Here is a 20,327-nt window from a genome sequence, read left to right on the forward strand (position 1 = left end):
TTGAACACTTGTAATCAGATGGGAGTATCAAATTAACAATTCAAAACATCAGGAAAAAAAAAATCCCAGTTCTATTTCTTACTGTGTCCCCTTGAGCAAGTCACTCCACTTCTCTGGGGCTCAATTTCCCCATCTGTAAAGTGAGGGGAGAGGGGTTGGAGTAGATGACTTCTGGGGTGCCTTCCACTTCTAAATCTGTGATCCAATTCAATTGAATTCCACAAGCATTTTTAAGCATCTAATACTGACAAGGCACAATGATACAAAGACTGAACAAAAAAACTTAATTCAAAAAGCTTAAATTATGCAGGTATTTGTAGAAGTAACAATTTTTAAGCAGGCCAATGGAAGTGTAAAGAGGAGTTAAGGTACAGTGTCTGGTTCACCTGGGAAGGTAAGCTTCTGTTTTCAATCTTTGATTGTCCATACCTCTCTCCCCTTAGAGTCTCCAGCATGCCCTTGTTAAGAAGATAAAACTCCAGATCATACGTCAATGCAGCAAAATGAAGTGGCTGGTTTGGAGTCACCCTTTGGGGTTTCCTAGGGTGTTGTCATCCAATCAGTCAATAAACATTTGCTAACTATAATAAGCAAGCATAGTCTAAGTGTAGAACCTACAAAGAAGGGCACAAAACATTCCCTGCCCTTAAGGAGCAAACAAGCAAACAGTCTATTGGGGTGACAAAATGGAAATAGTTATGTACCAGCAAGATAAAGAGGACACACACACACACACACACACACACACACACACACACACACACATATTTTGGACAAAAGCACCAAAGTGGAGGTAATAGCTTTAAGTAAGATTGGGAAGGTCTTGTAGGTTAGATTTTCCCCCCAAACTTGGAGGAAGTCAGAGAATTCTAGCCTTGGGGGACAACCAGTGAAACTGCCCAAAGTCCAGGAGAAACCTGCACAAAGAGGTCAGTACCTCTAGATTGAAGAGCGGTGTGGTGAGTGTTAAGGTGTGTAAGAAGTCTAGAAAGGTAGGAGGGAGCCAGGTTATGATGGGTTTAGAACACCAAACACAGCATTTTATATTTGATCCTGGAAGTGATAGGTAGTCACTGGAGTTTTTGTGACTAGAGTTATCCTCAAGTAAAATATTTACATGGAACAACTTTTGTCCTGGTGGCTACTCCAAAAAAATCTTTCTTTTGCTCAGTATATCTTCCCCTCCCCTACCTCCCCACCCCAATTCTGGGAATACCTCTCTGAACAGATATATATCATAGGAGCCCAAAAATGATTACAAAAATCCCAAAAGTAATCAGCACAATTCTCCCTCTTTAGTAAATCCAACTTTTCCACTAGGGTCCCAAAGTCCTTTTGACTTACTATCATCCCATGGTTTAGACTCCCACTGGAAGGGAAGGGAACTTGGGGTCACCTACAGATAAACACCTTGGCATTCTAATGAAATCCTTCTCTCCCACAGAATCTTGCAGTCCTCGCCAAGACTTATAGTGACACCCCATAGTTTATGTTCCCCTAAAGGAAATAGGACCTGGAGTAATAGCAGGGCAAGTGACATTCTGGTGAAATTCCAAGTCTCTCACAAAGTCCTCCCAGACTCCTAGTGCCACACTGTGGTTCACAAACATTGTCCTGGTACTGACCAAATAAGGCACTGCAATGACTTCAGGCAATGGGAGAGTCCTTTTAGTCTCCCATATCATCTTTTAGTCCTTTATTGATTCTGTACCTTGGGCAGAGGGAAGGTGATTTTCCTTTTTTGAAGAAGAACTCTGTTCGGGGCTCACCTTCTTTATATTGCAGACAAATTGGCCCATTTGCAGTTTCCCAAACTTATCTTTCCATCTCTTGCCTCTATACCTTTGCCCAGTCTCACATCATGTATTCACTCATCTGATTATGTGTAATATCCCCCAATAAAATAGAAGTTTGGAGATTAAAGACTGATTCACCTTTTAATTAAAAAAAAAATTTTGCCATCTTGTTTTTATATTCTCATAATTCCTGACTACACCCTGCTTCTCCTCTACTTAGCAAGTCATCTCTTGTCACAAAGAGCAAAAAGAAAAAAAGGGGAAAGCAGTTCAAGCAACACTAACCCATCAGCCAAGTCTGAGAGTGCGCACAGCGTTCCACGCGCACAGTCCTCTAGCTCTTCAGAGAAAGTCAAGGGCATTTTCTCGTGTCTTCTTTGGGGCCAAGCTTAGTCGCTATCCTTAGGAACCACTTCTTGTCGTTTCTTGTTGTTCTTTCCATTCCCATCGATATACTCCTTCTGTATATTGTTTCTCTAGCTCTGCTAATTTGATTCTACAACCATTCCTTAGTCTTCCCACGCTCGTCTGAATTTCTCATTTACATCAGGTCTTGTACTATTCCTTTAGGAATGACACTTTTCTTAACCAAGTTAACTATTCCTTTATGTATGACAACTTGCTTAAGAAAAATGGTGTTAAGCCAACCAAGAGGAGAGACATTCCTCCTCTCTGTCATAGGGCCTCATGCTGAGAAATTTGGAGGAGGTAGAACATATTTTCATTTCCCCTGGGGGTGGCCACAGACCCTGAAGAATCATTCAGTTCTTGTCACTTCAGGGGCCAGGACAACAGGAAACAACAGCTGTTGAATTATCCTTTTTCTGATGGATTTTTGTTGTTGTTTAGTCATTTCGGGCTTGCCCAACTCTCCATGACCCCTTTTGGGGTTCTCTTGGCAAAGATACTGAAGTGGTTTGCCATTTCCTTCTCCAGCTCATTTTACAGATGAGGAAACTGAAGCAGACAGGGTTAAGTGACTAGCCCAGGGTCACACATTGAATAAGTGCCTGAGGCTGAATTTGAACTCAGGAAGATGAGTCTTCCTGTCTCCAGACCTGGTACTCTATCCACTGCACCACCACAGACATCTATTTTCTTTCTGTTTACATTGCTGAAGTGATCATGTGTATTGTTTTCCTGGTTCTACTCACTTCACTCTGTATCAGTTCATATGTCTTCCCATGCCTGTCTGAATTCTTTAAATCCAGCATTTCAAACACAACCATAATATCCATATATCACAAGCAACAATTTGTTTAGCCTTTTACCGTGTGATGAGCATCCACTTTCATTTCAATTCTTTGCTACCCAAAAAGCACTGCCCCAATTTGGGGTATGTGCCTAGCAGTGGCGTGTATGTGTCTAAGGCTATTGACATCTTAGTCTCTGTTTGGACATTATTGCAAGTTGCATTCCAGAGTGCTTAGATCAATTCATAACCAATCAGTTGGAAAGCATTTATTACATGCTTATTATGTTCTAGGTACTATACTAAGTTCTAGGATTGTCAACCAGATGGAGCCTGCCTCTAACCAAACAACAGACCAGAGACAGGAGAGTCAGGAATCAAACAGAAGTTTAATTTCAAAGTGAGGAAATGGCTTGCAAGCCATTGGAGGGGATCAAGACACATGTGCAGGGGCCCTGCCCCTGGTGGGGTTTCCAAGGCAGTGTAGGGAGATCTCCATGCTTATGCCAATGGTTGTGCAGTGAGCTGTATAGCCCTGACAATGAAGGGTAACAGCAACAACAGGACAAGTTTGATTCCTAGGAGGGCTTCATGACCAGAACTTGTCTGAGCTCAGAGAACAGCTGGTGCTGGTCAAAGCAGTATAATGCTTATGTGATTTTTGCCAGGGAGTGAGATCATTCAGAGGGTGAGCTCAAAGGATTGTTGTTATGCCAAACTCGGGGCACAGCTTGCTTGCTGGGCCTAACCTGTGGGAAACAGGGTGTCTCCTAATATTTGACTTTCCCTTTTGACAAAAGGGAGGGGGTCTGTAAGAACCCCTACCCTTCTAGCCAATAAAGGAGAGGCAGATATAAGTAAGACCCTATGAGGGGTCACTTAGGCTACGGTGAAGTGCTTTTGAGGGGAGCTTTCAGGGAAGTGTGTCCCATATATCATTAGTAGGCATTGTTTGCTTACCAGCAGAAAAGAGAGGGAGGCCAAGAATATAGAAGGAGAGAATGCTCACACACACTTGAATCAGAGCCTTGGTGGTTGGTCACATAACAAAAGGAATGAGGAGAAAAAAAATAGGACAGTATACTCAGCCTTCATCCAGAATCTTGGGACAGCTGTTTCATCTGAATGTTGGCTGCTTCTGGGTCTGTACTAGATAAACCTCGAGGTCCACAGAGGGTTCTGCTGTTCACTCAGGAGCAGGGGCTTTTTTCAGCTGATCCAGGATTCCACACTCACATGTTTGGCAGCTGTGGGAGTAGTCAGAAGGACCTGATAGGGACCCTTAGACACAATGATTGACTGATCAGTGTCAGACCAGTTTTCAGAGAACAAAACTCCTTTCGTTTGATTTGGATTTGAGTTTCTGGTCAGCATAACATAGGACCATAGAGATCCAGTTTCCCAGCCATACATGGCTTGGTTCAACCAATGCTATAAAGCTTTTCATAAATTCATAATCATAATTACATTAAGTCCAGTCACATTAATATCCCATTACAGATCAAATTCCTTTAGAGGGCTCACAACAGACTAGTTTTTGAGAAGGGAGATTTACATGTCACCAAGGTAACCAAGAAAACTTAAACATCTTAAAACAAAAGTCCAAAGTAATACAGTAGTTATCACCATTGCTAATTAACATTAAGTTTCCTAGTATTCTAGTAACCCATTCTCATTATCCATTTAATCAGCACATTTTGAGTCCTGGATGTCTCATGTAGTTATCTTATCCCTAGATAACTTTTCTTGGACAATAGGCTTTATTCTCAGGACAGCTCTAAAGGGGGCTTTGCTTCTCTGGTTCCAAATCTAAGGATTCCTAGATAATTCTGACTTAATAGAACCCTGAAGTTCTTCAATCTTGACTCTTCAGAGAATTTCAGTTTATATAACATTTGCCGTTTCTGTCCTTACATAAATCCTGTACCTGATATAAGAATCTTAAAAATTTATGAGAGTCCAACCATAAAATTAGCTCTTCTGCCTTTTGAAATTATCAGACAGATTTTTTAATAATGGGGAAATTATTTCACTTTCTTTATATTATTTATAAAATTTATATGTAAAATCTTAATCCAATTTTGAGAACTCATTAGTAAAGCACCCCTGAAGCCTGAATTTCCATGAGAGATAAATTTGGAAGCCAATCATATACATGGGTATATAGTTCTTGGAGAAAATAGTCTAATTCTGTTGCTTTCTCAAAACTTACTATTCCATTTATTTAGAAAACTTTTTACATTCCGTCTTTCTCTTATTACTTTGCCTAATCATTTCCCCCTTAGGGTGATATCATCCCTGTATTGTTGTTGTTGTTTGTCCTTCATTCTAGAAGAGGACCATGACATCAGGAAGGTGACACCATGACATGCAAATGAACTGGATTTAAGTGAGGGAGGGCTGTGCAAAGTCACCAGCCTCATTTTCCCCTCTAGAGCCATCTGGGTCCAGTGGCCAGATATAGATCAGCATGACTGGAGATGGCCCTGGATGCAGTGGGAGACCTTGGCCTTTTTAAGCTAAAGTCTTTTACCAGGTCTCAGTTTAACAGAGGCAACACCCATTCAGTGATTAAAGGCTAGGTATCTCAGTCAACACAATCAATTCACTCCCATGTCCTTTGTCTATGTAAAATCCTTCTAACTGACCCCTTAATTATAAAGTCATTACAAATTATATATACCATATTTCCATAGCAAATGTAAACACTTTAACCTTATTGAATCCTCTGAGATTTTGCTTCCATGTTTACCTTTTTATGCTTCTCTTGAGTCTTGTATTTGGAAATCAAATTTTCTACTTAGCTCTGGTCTTTCTATCAGAAATGCTTGGAAGTCTTCTGTGCCTTTAATATGGTAGCTGCTAAATTTTGTGTGATCCTGACTGTGGCTCCACAGTATTTGAATGATTTCTTTCTGGCTACTTGAAGTATTTTTTCCTTGACACGGGAGCTTGGAATTTAGCTCTAATATTCCTGGGAGTTTTTATTTTGGGATCTCTTTCAGGTGATGATCAGTGGATTCTTTCCATTTCTATTTTACCCTCTGGTTCTAGGATATTGAGGAATTTTTCCTTGATAATTCCTTGAAATAAGATGTCTAGGTTCTTTCTTTCTTTATGGCCTTCAGGTAATGCTTAACTGACCTCTCCACAATCTATTTTCTGGGAAAGTTCTTTTTCTAATTCAATAAGTATTTATTAAGCACTTACTAAGTTACAAAAGCAAGGAAAAGGCTAGTCCCTGCCCTCAAAGAACTTATATTCTAATGAAGACCACACACAGAAAGTAGCTGAAAAACAAGATGCAGGAGTGGAGTAAATGGTGGTTAAGTCCTTCAAAAAGAATGCCAGCAAAGGAATGCGGGGAGGTCAGCCTGGGCCCCTACTCCAAAACTGAGTTCCTATAAGGAATTCACCAAAGAGAGAAGAGGGATGTAGGTTGGAGGGATGTTCTGGGGTGAGAAGGCAGCTGAAGCATGATAGTGAAAACCTGAGATCAGAAGCAGAGCCATTAGTAGAGAAAAGGAAAGTTCACCTGGGGCTCTCTGAATCCAAAACCAGAAGAGATGGAGTAAATAGCGATGAAAGATATCTGAGTGAAGTGGGATGGCAAGGTGGGAAGAAGGGAATGTCTCAGCAAATGTTCACAATTTTTGGTAAAATACAAATTGAGGTCCTTTGCTGAGAATGTGGAGGAGAGTAGCTGTGAGAAGCATGGAGAGAGATAAAATGTTTAGGACCCCCATGTTAGAGAGTGACTCAATTAAGAATAGTTTGCAATTCTTTTGAGGATTATTTGTTCACATCCTTTGACCACTTAACAACTGGATAGGGATGCTTGGTTTCGTATATTTGTGTTTGTTGTTATTTAGTGTTTTGGTCTTGTCTGACTCTTTGTGACCCACTAGGGGTTTTCTTAGCCAAGTGATTAGAGTGAGTCTGTCATTTCCTTCTCCAGCTCTTTTTACAGATTAGGAAATGTAATGGCAAGCAGGGTGGGACTTTTTGCTGTTTTTTTGTTTTGGAGTGCTTCTCAGTACTACAGCAGGCAAGTACCTTTGAGTCTTGCCTTTGTTTCAATCAAGAGTCTTTGATTGAATTGGGAGTCTTTGATGACCTACTTAAGTCATGGGAAGGCCTAGGTCACATGGGTGTGATGCCCTCTGACCCTGAAGAAGTGTATATATATATATATATACTTTGAGGTTAGCATTTTGCTGGGGGCTTACTCATTGGAAGAGCATTCCTGTGATTTCTCCAGGCAAGACTCTGATTAGCCGTTAAGAAGCACCCCCCCCCAGCTTTGAAAACACAGATGTTGGTGCTTTTCCATCTGGTAACTATGTATGTATTGCTATGGACAGACAGTTAGAAGCCCCATCTGCTGATTTGTGTTATTTTCCCTGTTTATATAATTTCTGCTTGTAATTTCTGCTTGTGTTTTCTCTGAAGTTCAGGGTGCTGACTTTTTACCCTGAACTAAGTGAATGATACATGTATGTTTAATTAAAGTGAGATTGTAAACCCTTTAAAGTTGCTTTCCTTAGAGAAGCAGATCAAAGAACCTGTGCTAGCAGCCTTCCTGTGTGCTGGCATTGTTGATTTCACACAGCCACAGTAGCTGTAAGTAACATTGTTACAGGAAACTGAGGCAGATAAGGTTAAGGGACTTGCCCAGGATCACACAGCTAGTTCTCAGGTGTTCCTGCTTCCAGGTCTGGCACTCTATCCACTGTGCCACTCAGCTGCCCTTGCTACCTAGCTGCTATTTGTGTTAGCTGCCTCTATATCTTGGATATCAGGCCATTAATAAAAATATTTGATGCCAACATTTACCCCCAAACAATGGCTTCCCTTCCTATCCTAGTTATATTGATTTTGTTTAGGCAAAAGATTTTCAAATTCATGTTATTGAAATCATCTGTGAAGGACGGGACTATACCAGAAAGACCTGAGTTCAAATCACACTTCAGACACTTACTAGCTGTGTGATCCTGGGCAAGTCACTTAATTTCCGTTTATCTCAGTTTCTTCATCTGCAAAATGGGGATCATGATAATACCTACCTTTGGGTTCTGTTCTGAAGATAAAATGAGATAATATTTGTAAAATGTTTCACAAATCTCAAAGTACTGCCGACAAAAATCAGGGCTGTCCCAAACACGGGCCATGCGCCCCCATGCGGTCTACCTGTGTCCGCCACAAGCACAGAAATTGACACAAATGCTTTAACTAAAGCATTTGTGTCAATTTCCATGCCTTTAGTAAACACAGGTGGGCCACATAAAATCACACTGCGGGCTGGATGTGGCTTGGGGGCCGTACTTTGGACAGTCCTGGCAGAAATGAGAGCTGTATTGTTATCACCACCACCACCACCACCACCACCACCACTACTACTACTACTACTATTGTGGGGACACTGATGGCTGCACCTACTTACAGGAGAGCTGAGTTCTTTATTTTGGTTCCAGGCCAGAGGAGACAACTGAAGGTTACAGCCACTGGGGAGTCCTCAGGGGGCAAGAGCATTTCCAGCAGGAGGACAAAAGGACGACTAAGGTTGGACTGGGACAAAGGTCAGAAAATAACAGTAAAAAGGACCTAAAGCCAGAGGCACACTCTCCCACGCCCCAGAAGTAGAGGTGATTTTAATAAGAAGCTGCCAAGAATAAAAATAAAATAAAATCAGTAACCAAAGGAGAAAGAACCCAACTCTAGATAACTACTATGGGGATAGAGAAGACCTGGATTCATTTTTAGAGGAGGATACTGAGGCAAAAAAAAAAAAGCCTCTCCTACCCCAAAGGGTAACATCAAATTGTCATGTGCCCAAAAAGAGTTCTGGGAAGAGCTTACAAAGGACTTTAAAAATCAAATAAGAGAAATTGAGGAAAAATAAGAAAAAACCATAAGAACAATCTAAGAAAACTATGAAAAGAAAGTCAACCAACTGGAAAAAGGAATCTAGACTCTTAAGGAAGAAAACAACTCCTTGAAAACCAGAATTGGGCAAGGGGAGCTGATGATATTATAAGATACCAAGAAATAATGAAACAAAAGAAAAAGAATGAAAAAATAGAAGAGAATGTGAAATATCTCACAAGAAAAATTACTGATCTAGAGAGAGAAAACTTAAGAATTATTGGACTATCTGAAAGCTATGACCAAAAAAAGAATCTTGATACAATATTACAAGAAATAATGAAAGAAATTGCTCTGAAGTTTTAGAACAATAAATCCAGTGATCACCACCTGAAAGAGATCCCAGGATAAAAACCTACACGGATATTGTAGCTAAATTTCAAAAACCCCAGGTTAAGGAGAAAATGTTATGAGCAACAAGGTGAAACCAATTTAAATGCTCCAGAGCCACAGTTAGAATTACACAAGACCTAGCAGCTGCTACACTGAAAGACCACTGGTCTTGGAACACTATATATCAAAGAGTAAAGGAACTGGGGTTGTGGCCAAAAATAACTTATCCAGCAAAGTTAGGTATAATCCAGAACAACAACCAAAAAAGAAAGTGATAATTAATAAGGAACCATGGAAACATAGAAAAAATTAATTGGAGACTAAAAACCTTATATTAAAGAATGTATGGGTTAGTGAAGAAATAATAGAAATTATCAGTAATTTCATTAAAGAAAATGACAATAATGAAACAACAAATCAAAACCTATGGGATACAGCAAAACCAGTAGTCAGAGGAAATTGAGATCTCTAAACATTTATATCAATAAAACAGAAAGACCAGACTAATGAACTGGCTATTCAATTAAAAAAAAAAACAGAAAAAGAACAAATTAAAAATCCCCAATTAAATACCATATTGGAAATCCTAAAAATTAAAGGTGAAATTAATAAAATCGAATATAAGAAAAATAGTAAATTCATAAATAAAATACAATTTGGGTTTTTTTTAAATAATAAAAATGGATAAACCATTGGTTAACATGATTTTTAAAAAGAGTGAAGAAAACCAAATCACTAGTATCAAAAATGAAAAGAGTGAATATACCACTAATGAAAATAAAATTAAAGGAATTGTTAAGAGTTATTTTGCTCAATTATATGCTAATAAATCTAATAATTTAAATGAAGCAGAAGAATATTTATAAAATTGTAAACTGCCTAGATTAACAGAAGAGGGAAATTGAATATCTGAATAAACCCATTTTAGAAAAAGAAAGTGAACAGGCCATAAATGAGGTTCCTAAGGAAAAAGCATGAAGACCAGAAGGATTTAGAAGTGAATTCTATTTAGAAGTGAATTCTTAAATATCAACTAATTCTAATATTAAATAGATTATTTGGACAAAGAAGGAGTTCTACCAAATGTTTATAAAACAAGTATGGTGTTCATAACTTAACCAGGAAGAGCAAAAACAGAGAAAGAAAATTATGGACCAATTTCATTAATGAATATGGTTGCAAAAATCTTAAATAAAATACTAGCTAGAAGACTACAACAACATATCACAAAGAATATACATGGTGAGCAAGTGGATTCATACCAGGAATGCGGGCATGGCTTATTATAAGGAAAACTATTAATAGAACTGATTATACCAATAACACAGTTGCAAAAATTATATGATTTGTCAAAATTTTGATTCAGAAAAAGCTTTTGACAAAATATGACACTCATTCCTAATGAAAACATTTGGAAGCATTGAATTTTCCTTAAAATGACAAGAAGCATCTACTTAAAACCAACAGCAGGAATTATTCATGATGGGGATAAGCTAGAAGTCTTCCTAATGAGATCAGGAGTGAAACAAGGATACTTATTATCACAAATATTATTCAACATTGTATTAGAATGCTGGCGATAGCCATGAGAGAAGAAAAAGAAATGGAAGGAATCAGAATGGGCAACAAGGTAATAAAACTATCTCTTTTTGCAGATGATATGATGATATACTTGGAAAATCCTAGAGATTCTACTAAAAAGGTGGTTGAAACAATAATTTTAGCAAAGTAGCATGGCACAAAATAAACCACATAAATCATCAGCATTTCTATATATCACCAACAAAACCCTGCATGAAGAGATGGTAAGAGATATCCCATTTAAAATAACCATAGACAACCTAAAATACCTGGGAATATACCTATGAAGATAAACCTCAGAACTACATGAACATAATTATAAAATAAGTCAGATTTACATAATTGGATAAAGATTAATTGTTCATGCATGGGCAGTATCAATATAATAAAAAAATGACAATTCTACCTAAACTAATCTACTTATTCAAAGCTACCAATTAAACTACCAAAAAATTATCTTATTGAGCTAGAAAAAATAATAACAAAATTCATTTGGAAGAATAAAAGATCAAGAATATCAAAGGAATTAACAAAAAAAAAACTAAAGAAAGGAGGTCTAGCCTTTTGTTGTTGTTGTGGAATCATTTCTGAACTTTCATGGCCCCATTTGGCATTTTCTTGGCACAGATACTAGAGTGGTTTGCCTTTTCCTTCTCCAGCTCATTTTATAGATGAGGAAACTGAAGAAAACAGAGTTAAGTCACTTGCCCAGAGTCAAACAGTTAGTGTCTGAGGCCAGAATTGAACTCAGGTCTTCCTGATGCCAAGCTTAGCGCTCTACCCACTGTACCACCTAGCTGCCCCTGTCTAGCCTTGTCTAGCAGTACCAGATCTTAATTTGTATTATAAGGCAGCAATTAGCAAGAAATAGAAAGGTAGATCTGGCTAAGAAATAGAAAAGTGGATCAGTGGAACAGAGTACACATACAATACACTGTAGTAAATTACAGTTACCTTCTGTTTGACAAATATAAAGATTTAAGCATTTGGGATAGGAATTTACTGCTTGGTAAAAATTGCTGGGAATACTAGAAAGCAGTCTGACAGAAACTATGTATAGAGCAATATCTTAAATGATTTACCAAGAGAAGGTCACAATGGATACATGACCTAGACATAAAGGGAGGTATCATAAGGAAATTAGGAGAGCATGGAACATTTCTTATCAACTTATGGATAGAATTCATGAATAAACAAGAGATAGTATTGTGATATGTAAAATGGATAATTTTGATTACACTAAGTTTAAAAGGTTCTATACAAATGAAACCAATCAAGATTAGAAGGAAAACAGAAAATTGGCAGCTAAATTTTATGATTTCTTGGATAAAGATCTCATATCTCAAATATATGGAGAAGATTATCAAATTTATAAGAATATGGGTCATTCCCCAATTGATAAATGGTCAAGGGATATGAACAGGCAGTTTGTGGATGAAGAAATCAAAACTATACATAGTCCTATGAAAAAATGTTCTAAATCATTATTGATTAGAAAAATGCAAATTAAAACAACTTTGAGATATCATCTCATACCTATCAGATTGGTTGAAATGATAGAAGGGGAAAATGACAAATGTTGGAGGGCATGTGGAAAATCTGGGTCACTAAAACACTGTTGCAGGAACTTTGAACTGATCCAAACATTCTGAAGAGCAAACAGGTATGCCCAAAGAGTTATGTATGTACCCTCTGACCCAGCAATATTACTACTAGGTCTGTTTCCCAAGATGATCAGGGAAAAAGGAAAAGAATCTATATGTTCTAAAATATTTACAGCAGCTCTCTTTGCAGTAGCAAAGAACAAGAAATTGAGGGGATGGCTATCAGCTGGGAAATGGCTAAACAACTCATGGTATATGATTGTGATGGGTTATGACTGTGCTGTAAGAGATGATAAGCAGGCTGATTTCAGAAAAACAAAAAGGCTTGCATGAAATAATGGAGACCAAAATGAGCAAAAAAAGAGTGTTGAATAGGATAAATAGCAATGTGGTTCAAAGAAAAACTGTCAACAACTAAGCTCTTCTGAGTATTATAAATATTTAAATCAACTATAAAGGACCTGTGAAAATGCTAACTATCTCCAGAGAAAGAACTGATAAATAGAAGTATGTATAATATGGTTTTTCCCCAGTGCAGGGTAGGGAGGAAAGAAGGGGGACAGTATGAAACTCAAAATGTAACTAAAAAATTAATTTAAAAATATTCAAATGGGACCCTCATTCTTTCTCTACCCTGACCAACTGACTGGTCAGCACCTTATGGACCAAGGAAGCCAGGAACTACTATGGGTATGAGGGACCGTGATGGATCCAGTTAGGGCTCAATAGCAGGCAGCTGACCTGGAGGTGGAGATGATGGCCAGCACGTACAAGAAGATGACTAGTGCATGTCACCAGAAGTGTGGCCTTCCCCATTACAAGGAAGCTGAATTTTCCAAGGGTGAATCTGTGTGTCTGGATTGATGAGTCTGCAAGTATTAGTACATCTATGAATGAACAGGCAAAAAACTGATCCAGCTGTCTATGCAGGATGAAAAGCTAAAGAAGAGAATGAAGCAGGGCTCAGGGCTAGTATGAAGACCCCAAGAGACAGTGAGCACTCAGCCCTGGACTGCAACCCTAACCCTTTTGCATTTGTCAATAAAAATATTGATGATTATTTAAAAAAATATTCTAAATGACTTTGGAATTCATTGACAAAGGCAGTGTGGCAGAATGCTAGAGTAAGTTAGAAGATCTAGGTTTGAATCTTCACTCTGCCCTAACTGTCAGCAAGTTACATGACCTCTCTGAACCATAGTTTCTTCATTTGTCAAATGATTGAGTGGATCTAAATGGTTATGATTCTCCATTGTTGCTTCCTCTTTTGGTAAAGATCACAATTCATCCAGGCCTTCTCAACCTACATAACTTTTGTTCATAGGACCCTCCAGAAGGGATCAACCCAAAATAGATCCTTTAACAGTGATAAGTATAAATTCTGAGATAAGGTTTAAAAAAACAACCCACAACTGTGCCAACCACCAGGACAAAATGACTACCAATTGTCTTTTTTTGAGTAGTGTGAGGGAGGTGTCTATACGTGGAGATGTCCATACAGCCTAACCAAAAATTCCTTTGTAAAGAGGAATCTGTTACATGTGGTCCAGGAATAGAGGATTACAATCATAGTAAGAGAAACCAGGTCAAATGGTTTTGACCCTGATCCTTAGATCTAGAAGAGAAACAATGCCCTTGAACTAGATTGGGAAACCCAGGTTAAGAAACCCAGATAATATCAGTGTCATGCACTCGAAAGGGGCAGTTTGAGCTGCTCATCTGATTGGTATTGAGCCCTGAATTTGAGAGCTCAGTGGACCCTATGTCCACCCGTAAGGGGGACTAGCTAAACATCTGGAAGCACCCCTGTACCAGGAATGTGGCTTGACAGCTGTGCCTGTACAAGAGACCTGGTGTTAATTCAATGACAAGGTCTACCAGAGCTGACAGGGTGTGATGCAGCTTCCACAACAGGCTCATAAAATCTGGTCAGAGGCTGGTGAACATCATGGCTTTGCCTGGTCAGGTCCCTTTGAATTCCTGAAGGTTTAAGAATTCCTGAAGAAATTCCCAGATCAGTCAGCATTCTGCTGCTCCATAAACATGGCATCAAGGTAATCCAACTCTGGCCTGCATCCTTGCTCCTCTTGCTCCATTTGGCTATGTATTTGGGGTTCCTTGGTGACCCAGATATTTCTTCTTGATGCGTCACTCACCTTTGCCACGTTGGGATTCTGCTCCCTTGCCACACTTTGCCTTTAAACAGTTCCCAAGAGTATCTATAACTCAGGGAATCACATGCAGAACCCCCCCCCCATTACCCACCCCCACTCCTACCCCACAGGTTCTACCCCCATTAGCATCTGGTACAGTCTTCCTACCTGAGGATAGATGGCAGGACCTCACCATCAAGTGAAGATCTCAGTTGACCAGTTTCTTCTGTCCATTCCCAGGCCCCCAGGAGCCAACACCTTGGGATCATAGGACCCTAGATGTAGAGGAGACAGACCTCAGAGGTCATCTAGTCCAGCCCCTTCATTTTAGGGAGGAGGAAAATGATGCCCAGAGAAAGGAAGCGATCGGCCTAAAGTCAAGTCTGAGGCAGAATTTGAATCCAGGTCCCCTGACTCGACAGCCAGTGCTCTTTCAATTGTTCCATGCTGGCTCCTTCTTTTGATCATTCGCTATTGCTTCAGATTCCCATGGAGTCAAAGACTCCCATCACAAAAATCAGAAATAGCCTGCCCACAGTCCCCTTTGTAGAACGCAGCAAGGTCTCCTAGAACGTGGATTTGGAATCCTTGGAGGTGGGCTTAAACTCCAATTCTCTGTCGGGAGAAGGTAATGTGAGGGAGGAGGGAGTGGTGCGGCGGTAGCGGGAGAGGAAAAGTACGAAGGGGGAAAGGGGAGGGGCAGAGGGAGAAGTAGGAGGAGGGGAGGAGTGGGGCAAAGGGTAGAGGAGAGAAGCTGTGTGTGGCTGTCTTCAAAAGAACCAGGGGACACAGTGACTTGCTTGTGAGAGCCTCGCTCCACCACCAAGGTTGTCGCCGGAGAAACGACGGTAGCAGCCTCAGCCTCGCCCTCCCAGCACCTTCTAGTTCCGGGCACCTCTAGGTAGTGCAGTGAAAGCAGCCGCGGCAGCCGCAGCAGCCGGCACTGAGTGGACAGCACCTGGATAGCAGGACGGGAGGCGTCTAGGCAGAGCAGAGGATCCTGAAGCAGCTGCCTCCTGCGCCCTTTGAGTGTTTAGGTGGAGGAGCTGTCCCAGCTGACCCTGGTCTGAGACTCGCTGTGCAAAAGCCCAGAGTTCCGGATGACTACCATGAGGGCGCTCAGACTCCTCAAGATCTATGACATCGTCCTCTTCGGCTTTGGCTTGATCTTTGTCTTCAGCGGACTGGTTATTAACTTCCTCCAGCTGTGCTCCTCGCCCTCTGGCCCTTCAACAAGAATTTGTACCGAAAGGTCAACTGTCGCCTTGGCTATTCCCTCTGGAGTCAGTTAGTCGTGCTCCTGGAGTGGTGGTCGGGCTCGAAATGTACCTTATTCACGGATCCTGACATAATGAAAAACGCAGGAAAAGAGAATGTCATTATCATCTTTAATCACACTTTTGAAATTGATTTTCTCTGTGGCTGGGCCTTATTGGAACGCTATGGGGTTCTGGGGAACTCCAAGTTCCTGATTAACAAGGATCTGTTCTACGTCCCTGTGATAGGCTGGGTGTTGTACTTTCTGGAAAATATATTCTGCGAAAGAAAATGGGAGAAGGACAAGCAGGCTCTCGCTAAAAGCTTGAGCAGTTTGGCTGATTACTCAGAGCCTTTGTGCTTTATCGTGTTATGTGAAGGGACCCACTTTATGGAGGAAAAGCATCGCATCAGTATGGAGGTGGCCAAATCCAAGGGACTGCCCAAGCTCAAATACCACCTGCTGCCGAGAACCAAAGGCTTCACCACTCTTGTCCAGTGTCTCCGGGGAAAAGTCACTGCTGTTTGTGATGCCACACTAAATTTTAGAGGATGTCGGAATCCATCTTTGCGAGAGCTCATTCAGAGGGAGAAATATGAAGCAGATATATACTTCAAGAGGATTCCTTTGGAAGAGATTCCCCCTGGATGACAATGAAATAGCCAAGTGGCTTCACAAACTTTATCAGGAGAAGGATGCTTTAGAGGAATTCTACAATCAGACAGGGATATTTCCAGGGGAGCAGATCAAACCCAGAAGAAGACCATGGGCTCTCTTGAATTTCTTCTTTTGGGTAACTGCCATACTATTTTCTTTCTTCAAGTTGGCATTTGGCATTTTGCTAGGTGGATCTCCCTTGTCAATACTAATATTCTTTGGAATTTTGGGGGGAGCTTTTTTAGGAATTCAGAAATTGCTGGGAATAATTAAGATTAAAAATTCTACCTATGGAAACCAAGAATTCGAGAAAAAGGAATAATTATTTGTAGATTGAACACTTGTAATCAGATGGGAGTATCAAATTAACAATTCAAAGAAAGCAGCAAGGAAAAAAAAAATCCAGTTCTACCTCTTCTGTCCCCTTGAGCAAGTCACTCTACTTCTCTGGGGCTCAACTTCCCCATTTGCAAAACAGGGGGAGGGGAGGGGGTGATCCAATTTGATTGATATCCACAAGTATTTTTAAGTATCTAATACTAACAAGCCACAATGATAGAAAGACTGAACCCAAAAAACAATTCTTACCTCAAAAAACTAATATTATACAGGTATTTGTAGAAGTACAATTTTTTTAAAAGGCCAATGGAAGTGTAGAAAGGAGTTAAGACACAATGCTTGGTTTAACTGGAAGGTTTTTTTTCAACCTTGATTTTCCATACACCTCTCTCTTTCCTTAGAGAGTCCAGTATGCCCATTGACACTTTGTTAAGAAGATAAAACTCCACATTAAATATTCTTTTTTGGATGAAGAGAAATGTACAGTTGGCAATCATAACTTTAAATATGAATGGGATGAATTTACTCATAAAATGGAAGGTATAAAACTGTGTAGACCCTTTAACCCATCAATATACTACTGGTTCTTTATCCCAAAGAAATCAAAGAAAAGGGAAAAGAACAGATAATTCTTCTGTTTATCCTTATCTCTCTTTTTGTTCTGTTCTGCTCTAGAGACTATTTTGGTTCTGACCACTGACTCTCTTAATCTGCCCTCCCCCTTTATCACCCACCCCCCTTTTCTTATGCCTTGCCCCACTCACTTCCCAGTTGGGTGAGAAAGGTTTCTATATGCAATTGATTGTATGTACATATTTTTCTCTATTTGAAACAATTTACATTTGAGTGAGGTTCAAACATCACCCAATGATCCTCTCCCTATCATTTTTCCCTCCACTGGAAAAGCACTTATTGCATGCCTTTTCTATGGGAGATAAATTTCCTTACTCCTCCCTCCCTTCCTCCTTTTCCCAGGGAATCCCTCTCAATTGCCCATCCATTTTTAAAAATCATCCTAACCTAATCAATTCAGTCCCATGCCTTTTGCCTGTGTAGAATCTAACTCCCCTCTTAATGTTAAAGTCCTTAGAAATTATATGTCATCTTTCCATAGAGAAATGTAAACATTTTAAACGTATTGAGGCCCCTATGATTTTGCTTTCATGTTTACCTTTTTATGCTTCTCTTGAGTCTTGTATTTGGAAGTCAAATTTTCTACTTAGCTCTGGTTTTTCCATCAGGAATGCTTGGAAGTCTTCAGTTCCTTTAATATGGTAGCTGCTAAATCTTGTGTGATCCTGACTGTGGCTCCACAGTATCTGAATGATTTCTTTCTGGCTACTTGAAGTATTTTTTCCTTGACATGGGAGCTTGGAATTTAGCTCTAATATTCCTGGGAGTTTTCATTCTGGGATCTCTTTCAGGTGGTGATCAGTGGATTCTTTCCATTTCTATTTTGCCCTCTGGTTCTAGGATATTGAGGAATTTTTCCTTGATAATTCCTTGAAATAAGATGTCTAGGCTCTTTCTTTCATTATGGCCTTCAGGTAATTCTTAAATGACCTCTCCACAATCTATTTTCTGGGACAATTGTTTTTCTAATTCAATAAGTATTTATTAAGCACTTACTGAGTTACTATGCAATGGGGATAGAAAAGCAAGGAAAAGAAAGGCTAGTCCCTGCCCTCAAAGAACTTATATTCTAATCAATACAAGTACACTGAAGAGAGGTGGAAAAACTAGGTGGAGGAGTAGAGTAAATGGTGGTGAAGTTCTTCAGAAGGAAAGCCAGCAAAAGAAATGCGGGGAGGTCAGCCTGGGCCCCTACTCCAAAACTGAGTTCCTAGAAGTAATTCACCAAAGAGATAAGAGGGATGTAGGTTGGAGGGATGTTCTGAGGTGAGAAGGCAGCTGAAGCATGATGGTGAAAACCTGATGTAAGAAATGGGAGGAGGAGTTTTGTTTCCACAGAACTAAAGGTGTACTCCCCCCTCCCCAACCCCAGCTTTAGCAGAAACCAGGCCTAAAGGTCGGTCAGGTGAGAGGTCAGAGGCTTGTATGCATTCCCATGCTTTTTGAGAAGGCAGTCAGGGGAATTAGAGAGGCCAAACAGCTTGAACCAGTTCAAGCTTATCTTGGGTCTGGTCTTAGTCAAGAATCCAGGCCTACTGATTTGCATAATTTGCATAAGTTAAAGAGGGAAAGTAGGGGAAGTAAAAGAATGTAGTTTAATCCTAAACTAAGACCAGGAAAATCCAATTAACTTCACTTTTGCTTCTGTATCATTATCCTATCTATAGAAACTGTATAACCTAGGAAAACTATGCAACAAATAAAGATTGTAAACTAACCATAACTCTAGCAGGAGTGGAGGGAATGGTTACCCCTGCTCCTGCAGCTGTATTAGTGTGAGTGCTCCTGTGAGCACTACACCTGCTCTCTCAAGGAGCATAATAAAATGCCTTCCTCTGCCCACTCTGGTCCTGAGTTTTTTGGGTGAGAATGGGCAACTCATGTGGATCTTCCTAAGGTCAAGTAAAGGGAAGTAATGAGCAGTGGAAGCTTGTGTTGGGCTTACTCCTGGATCTTGCCTTGGGGTGTCCTGTGATTCTCTACTGTGGTGTTAAGATGGCTACCACTCTGGGTTTCCCTGGGGAACCCTGTGGTCTGCACAGCCTTCTTAAGGGGATATCACTTGGGTCTTCTAGCCCTGTGTTGGGAACCTTGTGATCTTACTGCCATTCTAAGGGGCCATCACTTGGGTCCTCCTAGGGTCTGACCCTAGGAAACCCTGTGATCCCCACAGATTAAGGGGGGGGGGGGCTACCACTTGGCCTTCCCCTGGGAGTCCTGTGGTCTGTATAGCCTTCCCTAGGGATTATCACAGGGTTCTTCCTCAGGACTTTGGCCCTGCCTAGGAAGTCCAGTGATCCCTCACACCTGAGATCAGAAGCAAGCTTTCTGAATCCAAAACCAGAAGAGACGGAGTAAATAGTGAGGAAAGATGTCTGAGTGAAGTGGGATGGCAAGGTGGGGAGAAGGTCGCTGTTTTTCCATCATTGTTCGAGAGGACCATGACATCAGGGAGATGATGCCATGACACATAAGTGAATTGGATTTAAGTGAGGGAGGGCTGTGCAAAGATACCAGCCTCACTTTCACTTCTGGTGCCATGTAGGTCCATGGCCAGATATAGATCAGGATAGCTGGAGATGGCCCAGGATGCAGTGGGGAATCTTGGCTTTTTTGAGCTAAGGTCTTTAACAGGTCTCAGTTGACTGAGGCAATGCCTGTTCAGTGATTAAGGCTCAATAAGAAATGAGACAAAGAATGGCCTCTTAAAAAAAATCTTTGAGGAGAAGATCCTCAGAGTTTCTGGCCAAAACAGAAACAATTGCTATTTAAATTCATTCTTTTTTTTTTGTTAGGGGGGAAGGCAGGGCAATTGGGGTTAAGTGACTTGCCCAAGGTCACACAGCTAGGAAGTGT

General features: G+C 40.3%; 2 pseudogenes; both read left to right on the plus strand.

Moving 5' to 3' along the window:
* The first annotated feature begins 13,136 nt into the window (after window positions 1–13,136).
* Window positions 13,137–13,409, plus strand: LOC118849957 (annotated as a pseudogene).
* Window positions 13,410–15,693: 2,284 nt separating this feature from the next.
* On the plus strand, window positions 15,694–16,821 carry LOC118850824 (annotated as a pseudogene).
* Window positions 16,822–20,327: the final 3,506 nt, after the last annotated feature.

Source organism: Trichosurus vulpecula, chromosome 5 (assembly GCF_011100635.1).
Source record: "Trichosurus vulpecula isolate mTriVul1 chromosome 5, mTriVul1.pri, whole genome shotgun sequence".
NCBI lineage: Eukaryota > Metazoa > Chordata > Mammalia > Diprotodontia > Phalangeridae > Trichosurus > Trichosurus vulpecula.